The sequence below is a fragment of the Schistocerca gregaria genome, chromosome X, assembly GCF_023897955.1.
Source record: "Schistocerca gregaria isolate iqSchGreg1 chromosome X, iqSchGreg1.2, whole genome shotgun sequence".
NCBI classification, from domain to species: Eukaryota; Metazoa; Arthropoda; class Insecta; order Orthoptera; family Acrididae; genus Schistocerca; species Schistocerca gregaria.
Genome location: NC_064931.1, coordinates 318,684,466 through 318,698,367, shown reverse-complemented (window position 1 = coordinate 318,698,367; position 13,902 = coordinate 318,684,466).

The following is a 13,902-nucleotide window of genomic DNA, read 5'->3' as shown; positions in this document are numbered from 1 at the left end:
AAGACTTGGAACAATATTTGAATGTATCTTCGTAAAAGTCTCGTGATCAAACGATCTTAGTTGCTGGCGAATACAGTTTATCCTCACTAGACAGTATATATTATCATTATACATGAGGTGAAAAGGGTTTAGCCGGCTGCGGTGGCCGAGTGGTTCTTTTTTTCCATCTTGTTCGTTGTGTTTGGTCGTCGTTGGCGTCACGTTCAAGTTCGTTTGTTGATCCTTCCACTCAGTTTCTTTTTCTTTCTTGTTTTATTGCAGAGGCCAACCGTGCCGTGCCGGGCGCTTCAGTCACGAACCACGAGGCTGCTTCAGTCGTAGGTTGGAATCCTACCACGGACATGGATGTGTTTGATGTCCCTAGGTTAGGTGCGTTTAAGTAGTTCTAGGTATAGTGGACTAATGACCTAAGCAGTTTCCTCGCATAGTTCTTAGAGCCATTTCTTGTTATTTCGGGTACATTTTTTCTTTACATAAACGGCCGTATCTTTAGATTGCGTTGACACATAAGCTCACATTTTTACACCAGGAAGTTTGATACTTTTCTGCTTATTATGTCTACCCCTACTAGAGGTACACAGGTTTTAAGGGTTGGGTAGACAGATAGCCGCCGGGTTATTCGAGCGGTCTGTGGCGCTGCAGTCATGGACTGTGCGGCTGGTCACGGTGGAGGTTCGAGTCCTCCCTCGCGCATGGGTGTGTGTGTCTGTTTGTCCTTAGGATAATTTATGTTAAGTAGTATGTAAGCTTAGGGACTGATGACCTTCACAGTTAAGTCCCATAAGATTTGGCACACATTTGGACATTGTTTGTAGACAGGTAGACGGTCAAGAAAGTGAGGCTAGTGTGGTTCCATTTTTACCGATTTAGGTGGCAAAAATAGCTACGACAGTTAGTGAAGATGAGGGCCGCATAAATAATTACCCCTACTCTTTAATCGAAATGTTCTAGTTGCAGTCGCTACATCAGCATATTACTCGTAGCTACGCTTTCGATCCAAAACACGTTTCCAGGAATGCAAATAAAATCCATTTGCCTATAAACGTGGCAATTCAGATCCAAATATTAACGCCACCGCATTTTAGAAGTGCGAGAATTCCCATTGCTAGCTAGCTTAAGAAACACTTCGGCTAATGAACCTTTTCTGGCTGTGGCGAGTCTAATGGAGAATTCGAAACCAGGTATAACACGTTTGAAAACATTGTAGCTGTTTATTTCTTGAGGTGGTGCAGAATTATCCTACTAAATTTACCCGCTAATAACAGTATTTTGTTAGTTCGATAGACATCCCGAATGATTGTCACCTAAGCAGTTACATAAAGGTAGAAAAAAAATGGCTCTGAGCACTATGGGACTTTAACATCTATTGTCATCAGTCCCCTAGAACTTAGAACTACTTAAACCTAACTACCTAAGGACAGCACACAACACCCAGTCATTACGAGAAGGATATAAAGGTAGAAAATTCATGTTTTTGACTCCATAAAGCTCTATGCAACAGAAATTGCCGATCATTTTGCCATTTTCATTGTGAAATTGCTGACTTATTCATGTCTGGGGTAATAATAGAGGGCTGTTTGCCTAGGATATCTGCTAGCGTAGTAAAAGGTGTACGCTACTGCAAGGGAGGCCTGGTTTGTTTTCGGTTCTAATCTTGATGGAGGCATATAGACTATCAGTAAACCAATTTTAAGAAATTATCGCTCCCCCAATACGTTTTATTCCTTCCTTTATTCTGTACTGGCGACCTGAGGATGTCAATATGAATTGACTTAAGTGGGGCACTGAATGATTTTTAACTGAATTTTGTTATGAGTCTTCACGTATTGCTAAATTTGCACACTTTCACGGTAGATCAGGCACGGTAAACCAGTATGACTGGTCTGAACGTTGACACAGGCCGTTTCGCGGCCGAATGTGCATATTATTTTCTTAATTCGTAACGATCTGTGGTAATTTGTATTACTGAAACAGTTATGTTATCTCGATAAGCTGAAATTCATATTTATTAGTACAGTTCATACCAATTAGCGTTTCTGCTTTCATTTATATCTTATATTTACGTGTCTTTTACGTGTATTTAACACACTAATCACATGATTGAAAACAGTCTGACATAGTTCGGATAGTATTTCAATTTCACGCCTGTGCATAGTATGTTGGTAGCACTTCGTCTCCTTGCCTCTTATGCTGTCTAGCAGGCTTTAAAGCTGTGCGGAACAGCATAATGAAAAGGCGAGGGGTCTCGCTCGCTTTGTCCACGACTGTACATTATACGTTGACTGAAACTATGTATCTCCACTAACACATTTTTAACAATTAGCTCAATAAAGACAACCACAACACTTTCCACTGCATCAGTTGATATATCATGTCTCTTGTAATCCATCGTTCATCTAAGCCTTCAAGTGAAGATATCATAGCCGGCTGGAATGGCCAGGCGGTTCTAGGCCCTACAATATAGAGCCGAGCGACCGCTACGCTCGCAGGGTCGAATCATGCCTCGAACATGGATGTGTGTGATGTCCTTAGGTTAGTTTGGCTTAATTAGTTCTCAGTTCTAGGCGACTGATGACCTCAGAAGTTAAGTCGCATAGTGCTCAGAGTCATTTGAACCATTTCTGAAGATATCATAGTTGTTAATCGTAATTTTTTATATTTATTTGTTGACTACTATCTTCATAGTATGCACTCATTACATGACAAAATATGAGTCAGTTCACAGGTTAATGACTGATCTACCTATTCCAGTTCAGATTCTGAGCATCTGTAAGCAGTCGACCATGGTCTATCCATCACAACTGACTTCCGTATGCATTTTTGGTACCCGATAGAAGTCAAGATAACTCTTCTCATTTGACTTTGCACATTAACATACGAATTATATGTGTGTCGACGTTTGTAGTTAGGCAAAGTTCTACATTTTGTGTGTAGCCAGTAGTAATATTTTTGCGATCTGAGTATGGGCATGACACAGACGTTCTTTGATGAAATATTGGCGCTAGGAGTGAAAATCTGGACAAGTCTGTAGCGTATTTTGTGGCTGAAAACCCGTCTGATAAAGTGTAGCTAGCACCTGCGGGATAGTTGTGCCGTCTGAAGCGTCCGATCACGGTTCGCGCTGCTCCCCCCTCCCCGTCGGAGGTTCGAGTCCTCCTTCGGGCACGGGTGTGAGTTGTCCTTAGAGTAAGTTAGTTTTAGTCAGTATAATTGCTTTGTAAGCCTAGGGACCGATGACCTCAGCAGTTTGGTCTCATAGTCCTTACCACAAATTTCCAATTTCCGCTTGAATCTGCAGTCAAACAGAACGATTGTGTGAAACGCAAAAGTGAGTACTGCTATGTTTCCTTGGGAAACCATCTAGACACAGCTCTGCGATGCGAGTGCTGTAATTGCTTATGGGCAGCAAATACTTAAAAACTTTCTGCACAACTTGGCGATACACATCAAGCAAAGAGAGATGAAACAGATGAGACAGTTTTGTACAGGAGGAAATTTTGTTATGTTGGTCAGCAGAGCAATTGGCGACGAACTTGCTGGTTGGTTTGGTGCTTGATATGGGCGAGTTGACCCAACAGCGATGTAATCTGTCCCATCAGACTAGGAAAGCTAGGCACGGAAGTCGGCCGTGCCTTTCCAAAGGAACCTTTCCTCTATTTGCCTGAAGAATTATAGGGACATCATGGAAAACCTAAATCAAGATGGCCAAACGCAGGTTTGAGCCATGGTCTTCCCGAGACTACTGTTCCAAACACTTCGCCACCTCTCTCGGTGTCTAACTCGTGATTCACTGCAACCAATCACCCAGAAATAAGGAACATATCGTCACCGGATATAGCTCACAAACCCGCTGGTACCCAGATCAATGAGCCTAGGACCGACAAATTAGTTTACACTTCCACAGGAAAGGATACTAACAGACCCGCCAGGTTAGGTGACAGCGCTAAAGCACTGCTTCCTGGACTCGAGTATTCGCACTGGCCCAGGATAAACTCTACCCGGTGGATTATCAACGAGGACAGTTGTTTTTCGATTGTTTTCCACATCCCAGTAGGTGAATAACGGCCTGGTCAACACGTCCCGCCTCAGTTACATAACTTGCAGACATTTGCAACACGTTCACACTATTTCATTGTTTTCACTAGGCGCAGAGAGCTGGATACACTGATTCTGTCCTGGGGGGTATGGGGTGGCGGCAGAAAGGGGATCCAGTCACCCGTTAAATTAACCATGTCAAATCCGATCGTAACCATGCCGACCCTGCGAAAACTGTGGGACAAATGCACAAGCAAAAGAAGAAGAAGAGGAAGACGTAGTAGTGAATAATGTGGTTTGGCCATCATGAAAGAGGATGAACTGGCTGGCCGAGCTGTTTATTATCTGCTTCTGAGTTGAATGAATCTCCCTGCTGTCCCACGAGTAATTATGTAATACTACTTCCCGAGATAATAAACTGTCCTGTCACTAGGGAACTACATCTAAAACTTCTTCTAGTGCAAATGTTGATACAGTATGATATACCATCATCTTTTTCGGCATCACTACTATTTTTATATGACAACGAAAGTGTTATCTAAGTGTTACGAAAAGGAATGAAACTTCTGTTTAACTAAAGCCACAATTAGCCTCAGCAATCTCTCATATCTTGAATAGTCGATTAATATGTCAATGAGCTACAAAGCTATAAAAACAAAGTAAAGATAGACTTGTATGGCCAGTTTCAGCCCACAAGATCTATTATCCTTAATTTTCAAATGAAAAACAGTGGTCGCAAGTCTAATTTGGGCACCCACTAATACTAACCAGCTGATTATTACAATTTACGCCTTTAGTGCAAACATTACACATGAATTTAATTACAGTTGGATATTTCCCCTGGACTCGAAAAGACAGCAAGAATTGTACCTGACTGCTTTGAATTATTCTTTTTGATTTAAGGAAATCATGTATTGTTTGTGCCATTAGATGATTTTGCATGTTTAAGGGTGTATGAGGCATTGAAGCATCAGTAGGGCATGCATTTCCTAAGTATCGTAAAATGGGACAGTTATAATTTACATACACACAGATAAAAAAAAATTTCGTTATATTAAATTCGAACGGTGAAAACACTGATTCGTATACAGGGTGATACAAAAAGGTACGGCCAAACTTTCAGGAAACATTCCTCAAACACAAAGAAAGAAAATACGATTTGTGGACATGTGTACGGAAACGCTTACTTTCCATGTTAGAGCTCATTTTATTACTTCTCATCAAATCACATTAATCATGGAATGAAAACACACAGCAACAGAACGTACCGGCGTGACTTCAAACACTTTGTTACAGGAAATGTTCAAAATGTCCTCCGTTAGCGAGGATACATGCATCAACCCTCCGTCGCATGGAATCCCTATGCGCTGATGCAGCCCTGGAGAGTGGCGTATTGTATCACAGCCGTCCACAATACGAGCACGAAGAGTCTCTACATTTGGTACCGGGGTTGCGTAGACAAGAGCTTTCAAATGCCCCCATAAATGAAAGTCAAGAAGGTTGAGGTCAGGAGAGCGTGGAGACCATGCAATTGGTCCGCCTCTACCAATCCATCGGTCACCGAATCTGTTGTTGAGAAGCATACGAAAACTTCGACTGAAATGTGCAGGAGCTCCATCGTGCATGAACCACATGTTGTGTCGTACTTGTAAAGGCACATGTTCTAGCAGCACAGATAGAGTATCCCGTATGAAATCATGATAACGTGCTCCATTGAGCGTAGGTGTAAGAACATGGGTCTCGAATCAAGACATCACCAAAAATGCCTGCCCAAACGTTGACAGAAAATCTGTGTTGATGACGTGATTGCACAATTTGCTGCGGATTCTCGTCAGCCCACACATGCTGATTGTGAAAATTTACAATTTGATCACGTTAGAATGAAGCCTCATCCGTAAAGAGAACATTTGCACTGAAATGAGGATTGACACATCGTTGGATGAACCATTCGCAGGAGTGTATCCGTGGAGGCCAATCAGCTGCTGATAGTGCCAGCACACGCTGTACATGGTACGGAAACAACTAGTTCTCCCGTGGCGCTCGCCATACAGTGACGTGGTCAACGTTCCCTTGTACAGGAGCATCGTCTCTGACACTGACATTAGGGTTATCGTCAACTGCTCGAAGAATTGCCTCGTCCATTGCAGGTGTCCTCGTCGTTCTAGGTCTTCCCCATTCGCGAGTCACAGGCTGGAATGTTCCGTGCTCCCTAAGACGCCGATCAACTGCTTCGAACGTCTTCCTGTCGGGAGACCTTCGTTCTGGAAATCTGTCTCGATACAAACGTACCGCGCCACGGCTATTGCCCCGTGCTAATCAATACTTCAAATGGGCTTCTGCCAACTCCGCATTTGTAAACATTGCACTGACTGCAAAACCACGTCCGTGATGAACACTAACGTGTTGATGCTAAATAGTGATGTGCTTGATGCTAGTACTGTAGAGCAATGAGTCGCATGTCAACACAAGCACCGAATTCAACATTACCTTCCTTCAATTGGGCCAACTGGCGGTGAATCGAGGAAGTACAGTACATACTGACGAAACTAAAATGAGCTCTATGATGGAAATTAAGCCTTTCCGGACGCATGTCCACATAACATCTTTTCTTTGGCTTTTGTGTGAGGAATTTTTCCTGAAAGTTTGGCCGTCCTTTTTTGTAACACCCTGTATATTTACAGTTCTATTGAAAACTGTATGTGAAGGCATGTGAAGCTGTTTTGGGGTGGATGTCTTCATTCTCTTCGTCCTCGCAGCCTCTCTATATCTACGGCTCTCATACAGCAATTTTATCCGTATTTATGTTTTCTTTCCAACGTGCTAGAAGCGTAGCATGTCGCTTTTTGAAGAACGTAAAACCATTATCAGAGGTTGTTCCTGCCAAGACGATCAATTGAGCTAATAGAAGTAGCACTTCTAGCTGTAGCGTCACTAAATAAACGCTGCAAGTTGTGGTTAGATCCGGCTCGCCCGGCTAGCTGCGCGGTCTAACGCACTGCTGCTTCCCGAGTGGGAAGGCGTGCTGGTTGCTGGGACAAATCCGCCCGGTGGATTAGTGTCGAAGTCCGGGTTGCTGGCCAGCCTGATGATGGTTTTAAGGCGGTTTTCCATCCACCTCGTCGAATGCGGGCTGGCTCCCCTTATTCCTCCTCAGTTACACTATGTCGGCGATTGCTGCGCAAACACCATATCCACGTACGCTGCACTGGGGGCCGAACCGCACAATAACTCTGAACCCTGGGTTCGGTGTGGGGTGGGTGGATTGCTGTGGCCTGTTGTGGGGTTGTGAACCATTGAGGGCTACAACGGGACGAAGCCTCTCCGTCGTTTCTAGGTCCCCGGTTTATTACATGTATACATACATATGGTTAGATCCAGAAATCAGTACTTATTTAATCATAAAGGCTAATTACAAAACTTGGAAAGAAAATCATCCTACGTAAGAAATTTCAGTACTGCAATGCAATTGTTCGTTATGTTCAATAGTACTTAATCAGATTCGTTCCAGTAGGACCACTTGCATAGGTAAAAAATTTGGACTTTGCTGTACGAAGTTTCTTCTAAATATATTATATGGCACGCATCTTGTTAATCTTCGTAGTGACTGTGACTATCATTGTTCTGTATTAGCCGATTGTGGAAGAAAACAGTATTAAATTAGAGTGGTCACGATCCCATCTCACTGCAGCTGCTACGCAACAAGAATGTTAGCCGCAAGTGGTGCCTCAATCACTGGCGCTCCACCATTTCGCCCATTCAAAGCATTCATAAAGTAGAAGAGGTTCATGAATTTTGTATGATACGGACTGACCTCAAAATGTTCCGTTTTATATATAAACGGTTTTAATTAATAGACCCATCAATACTATCAGCTGCAGAATTGTGAAAACTGTTGAAACAGTATTTACAGAAGGAATATCGCCTAGTCACTAAGAGACTGAAAATTAGTAAATCCCATGATATTATTTGCATGACGGGTTTTAACTATAAGTAATTCACGTACGGAAAATGAAGAATCTTTTGTGTGTGCCCACTCGTCTCATATAGGGTGCCTAGGAGGTGGTTTCCTCTTATCGCTGACAATAATTCAAACAAATTGTATTAATGGAGTTTATTACAGTAAGTTAAATTGACAGTGCTTAACTTTGCGTATCCACAAAGTTGTATCGCAAGCAAATGGCAACTTGCAAATAATCAAAGTGCTTCGGTATATACCGGGTGATCAAAAAGTCAGTATAAATTTGAAAATTGAGTAAATCACGGAATAATGTAGATAGAGAGGTACAAATTAACACCCATGCTTGGAATGACATGGGGTTTTATTGGAAGCTAGAAGCGTGAAAGATCTCTTGCGCGTGTCGTTTGGTAATGATCGTGTGCTCACCCGCCACTTTCGCCATGCTTGGCCTCCCAGGTCCCCGGACGGCAGTCCGTGCGATTATTGGCTTTGGTGTTACCTGAAGTCGCAAGTGTATCGTGATCGACTGACATCTCTAAGGATGCTAAAAGACAACATCCGACGCCAATGCCTCACCATAACTCCGGACATGCTTTACAGTGCTGTTCACAACATTATTCCTCGACTACAGCTATTGTTGAGGAATGATGGTGAACATATTGAGCATTTCCTGTAAAGAACATCATCTTTGCTTTTTCTTACTTTGTTATGCTAATTATTGCTATTCTGATCGATGAAGCGCCATCTGTCGGACATTTTTGAATTTTTGTATGTTTTTTTTCTAATAAAACCCCATGTCATTCCAAGCATGTGTGTTAATTTGTACCTCTCTATCTACATTATTCCGTGATTTACTCAATTTTCAAATTTATACTGACTTTTTGATCACCTAGTACAGTTTCAGTGCAAGATAAGCAATACAGTTAAAAAGTCACTGCTGTAGCGTTTGAATGACGGTTCGTCTCCTACTACGGCCACGGCTAGACGGCACGGTGCTTATATTCTCGTCGTATAGAGGTGTCGACCTAGTCAGCGTAGTATTGGCTGACGTCGTCTCACAGCCCTCTCTACTCTTCATTCTGCGTCGTCCTGCCGGCGCTTGTCGTTATGCCGGAAGAGAATGGAAAACAAAACCATACACAGACTCAGTAATCAAAGATATCGTAATTCTGCACACACCGAGAAGAACTAATCCGCCGAGAAACTCTGGCACTAACAAAGCATCCACGAGCATGCACTGAACCATGACAAAAACCACAGGCCCTGAAAAAAATATTCTGTATAGTTTCAGAATAAAATATAGCTCAGCAGGGTCAGTAATGATCGTAAAACTGTGCTGATACATTCCTTGTAAATGCATTGACGGTTGCCATCAATAGCCGTAATTTTATTTAATAATTTTATTAAAAATTGAGTCAAGAAAACTAAGTTCGAACATTCTTTTGATGACAGTCTCCGAGCTTTCGATATTTTCGAAACCACGGATATCTAATAAAAATAAATGTGATACCTGATAATTACAACAAGTGTTTTCAGAAAAATTTTCAGTGACCTATTAATCAGTAGTGTAACGTTAAACGTACCCAAACCTTAGCTGTGAATTTAAGAAGTAAGGCCTGTGCATTTCTGTGAAGCTCCCCGCCTCCCCAACATCTGCTCCTTCGTCTCTTTTGGCTTTTATATCCATATTATGGAGATGGCGCTCTCATTCACGCTTCTCCGACGTCAAATTTGATTTGCCTTACACAATTTACTGAACGATCGACAAATTTCCAGTGGTGAGGGTATTCTCCAATAGCTGATTGAATGAGTTTTATTTGCGGCGACAAATACAGACAGGGAATCCTGTTACCAAGTTGGCTGCAAGTAGGGGGAAGACATTGTGTAACTGAAAATGCTTGATACTTTTCTCACGCTTTTCATGTTTTGGTAATTTAAATTCTTTATGGACATGCAAATAAAATTATGCTACTGAAGGGAAAATAAACTGTACGTGAACATCAAAACAACCCAATGCAAATACACCACTAACCAATATTCCCGTAACATTTTTATCATACTGCATCCTTAAACAAAAAATTCATTTGGCATACCCAGGTCATCATAGCGCAAGCTACGTAATTGTGGACTTCATTTTCGGCTAAGCTCTTCTTGGACGAGTAAGAAATATTATTATTATATCCTTCTCTCTTTAATGGAAATAAACAAGCAAGATTAAGGTTTAACGTCACGTCAACAACTCGCTTGTTAGCGAGGCAGTCAGATGGTGGATAGAAAAAACGTTGAAAAGGGAATCAGCGGTATTCACTTCGTGAGAACTATCGCGTCCGTCGTTTTAGTCGGTTTAGGTGGTGGTGGTGGTAGCTGTGGTGGACGGTGGGATGGTTAAAGGGACAAACAATTACATCATCAATCCCTTTTTCCTGGAACAGGCAGGTCTACATGACTGTAGATCATAAATAGCCTAAAGCTTAAAACCTAGGAGAAGGAAACCTAAAGTATAGCAATGTCAGCGAAGCTGACGTAACGGTCAAAAAGATGAAAGGGAGACAGAAGAAGAAGGGCAATAAAGGTGTCCCATCTAGGGGGCAGCTGGAAGCCCTGAAACAGAGTGCAACGTGCAATGAGGGGACATATATCCTTCAGCCCTTGTCACTTACCAAAGATATTTCACTTAGACATTGCCTTGGAAATAATGGCAACACAGATAGGAAAAAATAAGTAGAGAGAAACAAAAGACAAGTATAATAGATCACCCAGGAAGGATAAGAAGAGTAAAAGAACAGACAGGGTGAGAACTGGGCTGGACCACCAAGCCCAGACAGCTGCAGCCCAGTCTGAGCAGATGGGGCAAAAAAGCGTTAGAGTGTTCTGTCTGTGTGGGCCAATAAGATTAAGTGGCCTTCCCTTAAAGAGAGTGATAAAAGCTTGCTTCATGAATAATGAATTGGGTTAGCTGATGCGGCATCGTCTCCTAACACCAGGGATAGTGAGTCAGGGAGATTGAGAATCTGGCCCAGAGCAGCTAGGTTTTGACAGTCCAGGAAAAAGTGGAACACCATCAAATGGGAGCCACAACGACTGTGGGATGGCTCCTGGCTACAGAGGAAATAACTGAGTCAGCCACGTATGGCCAATGAGGAGACAGCAAAGGATGGTAGAATCCTCGCGAGAGGTCTGCTTGGAGGACCTCCACAGATTCAAAGTTTCCTTTGTCATTCCAGGCACTTAAAACTTGAAAGCATAATCTATTTCCTGAATTCCGATCTGAAGATTTGGTACTGGTAGCTAGTTTGGCCAGTGTATCAACTAGTTCTCTCCCTGCGATTCCATAGTGGCCAGGGGTCCACATGAAGGTCACTGAGCTTCCTCACTGTTCAGTCGATACAGGGAATTCCGAATAGCAATGACCAAGGGATGGTGAGGGTAGCATTGGTCAAGAGCTTGCAGACTGCTCAAGGAGCCACTGCAGATGAGAAAGGACCCAACAGTGCAGGATGTATATGCTCAAGAGCATGAGAGATGCCTACCGACTCTGCTGTAAATACACTACAGTCATCTGGCAACGAGAGCAGTTCAGTATGTCACACATAAGTATAAGCAAAGCCTACATGACAAGCAACGATTGAGCTATCAGAGTAGACTACTTCTTGTAAGGTGGCAGACATAATCAATTTCTCAACCGTTGATTGACCCAGCGCAAAATTTGACATGGAAGGAGGAGGATATGTAAGGTGACAGATTAAATGAAGCCGTACATGAGAGTTCTTATACATCGTAACGGGAGAGTGAATATGACATCTAACTTACTTCGGCGAAAATGGGCAGATTTGCCTGTAAGTATGTAATGCAAAGGGGTGACACGCAGAAGACGGGATGAACACGCCGATCCTATATACTGCATGTCAATGAGCAAGAGGTGAAACAAGCAGCTAGAGGAAATGATTTGATGGGAAACTGGTGTGAGAAGGCGCGAAGGGGGCACCACAGGCAGTACAACGGTAAGCTCGTAGGGGGCGTCCTGCAGTGAGAGTCAACGAAAGGGCACCAGGTGACTTACGCAAGAGAACAAGTAGTGGGCCACTGGAGTGGGACAGAAAGAAGCTTTAGAAAACTGCATCTCGCAATTTCCAAATGGATACAAACAAATCAGAGACGCAGTTGATCATGTGAATATCACGTAGTACGCTTATGATGTACGTATGTAACTCTTAGGCATCTTTTCGGCACAAAATATACGATTGGTATAAACGAACTAGGATGGAGAAAAGTGCCGAGATTTCAAAACAGTTTATTGTTAGGGCCTTTGTGACTGCCACAGAGAGTTTCCACAAAATAAGAGGAACACTGCTATTGGTTGGAAAAAGCCATGACGTGGAGCACGAAAGGACCCAGGTGGGGGACAGTTCTACTACAAGAAAGACAAAACCAAAGTTTTCGAGGACACTCTCCTCTGAACTGGCCTTAAGTGCAGAATGGGGTGCATAATGCTCTGTATGACGCAGAGGATAAATTTGATTGACCACTACATTATCTGCGGCTGACATTCAGCCCGATATTAGCTGAAGCGTCGTTGAGCTCCAACTGCAGAGAAACGAACCAGCCACTTAGTTAATTGTTCTAGCGAGAACTAAGAGGGCATTGTAATATGCATGCTGCTCCAGCGATGCGGGTGCATATTGCCGTTTCCAAGACTAGGGATGAGTACATGTTTTCTCGCCCCAAGAGAAACATAGGAGAGTTTGTACTGATAAAATCAGCAAACGTTCTGATTAGCTTTTATAGTAATTTCAGAGGACGAGAGCAGCCATGCAGACGACAGCTAAGGTAAATACCGCGAGCAGAGGCGTAACTTGTTGGTTCACTAGCTAGCGACCACTGTAAACTCGAGCAACCTTGGGTAATATTTTGCTCAGCTTGTCACAAAACTAACCGTCCTCCTTAGATTTGATTGTAACCCTAAATAGTGCAGAACTTAGAACTGGGATCAGATGATTTATCGTAATATTGGCCAACTTCATGACGTAGTGCCGGTCAATGAGGCCGAGAGGTTCTAGGCGCTTCAGTCTAGAATCGCGCGACCGCTACGGTCGCAGGTTTGAATCCTGCCTCGGGCATGGATGTATGTGATGTCCTTAGGTTAGGTAGGTTTAAGCAATTCTAAGTTCTAGGTTACTGATAACCTCAGATGTTAAGTCCCATAGTGCTCAGAACCATTTTTTTCATGACGTAGTAGGAAGAATAATGTTATAAAAAAACTAGTTACAATAAGTTATTGTTGTGTTTAAAGTTATTTCACTTACTCAGAACTAGATGTGTTGTCTTGACAACTATCCTAACATTGTCACATTGCAAAATGTGTAAATTCGTGTACATCTGTGAAAAAACTTCAGCATTAAAAACCAATTTGTTTACAGCCTAAACACCACTGTGCTCTGTCATGGAATAAGGGTACACTTCTTACCCCAGTAATTTATTCTATAGACGTTAAAGCACTCAAAGAGTGATTATGCTTACTTCTGTCGGAAGAAAAAAGGAGTGAAGTGTCAGATGCTGAACCCTAGGATGCGCCAACGAAGGAGAAAAATATTGGGAGCAAAGGGCCTCAGGATGAACTGAGTCTTTCGTACATTGTGATAGGTCAGGACGAAGCTATGGCTAAGGGATGCACCATGCAGGTGTACGGGAGTGAGTCTAGAGGAGAGGTGGAAGAGGGAACCAGTTGCGGATTGCGATCGTAATTCGACATTAGGGACGCCATTGTGGGAGATGGATTACCATGTTAGGAAGGAGGGAATGTTAGTTCAGATGCTTGATTGAGCTGAGAACGTGGGTAGCATTATTGGCAAGCTGTTGTTGGTGCCTGGTCCGCAGTGGAGGTACCCCAGCCTCCATGAGTAAACTGTTCA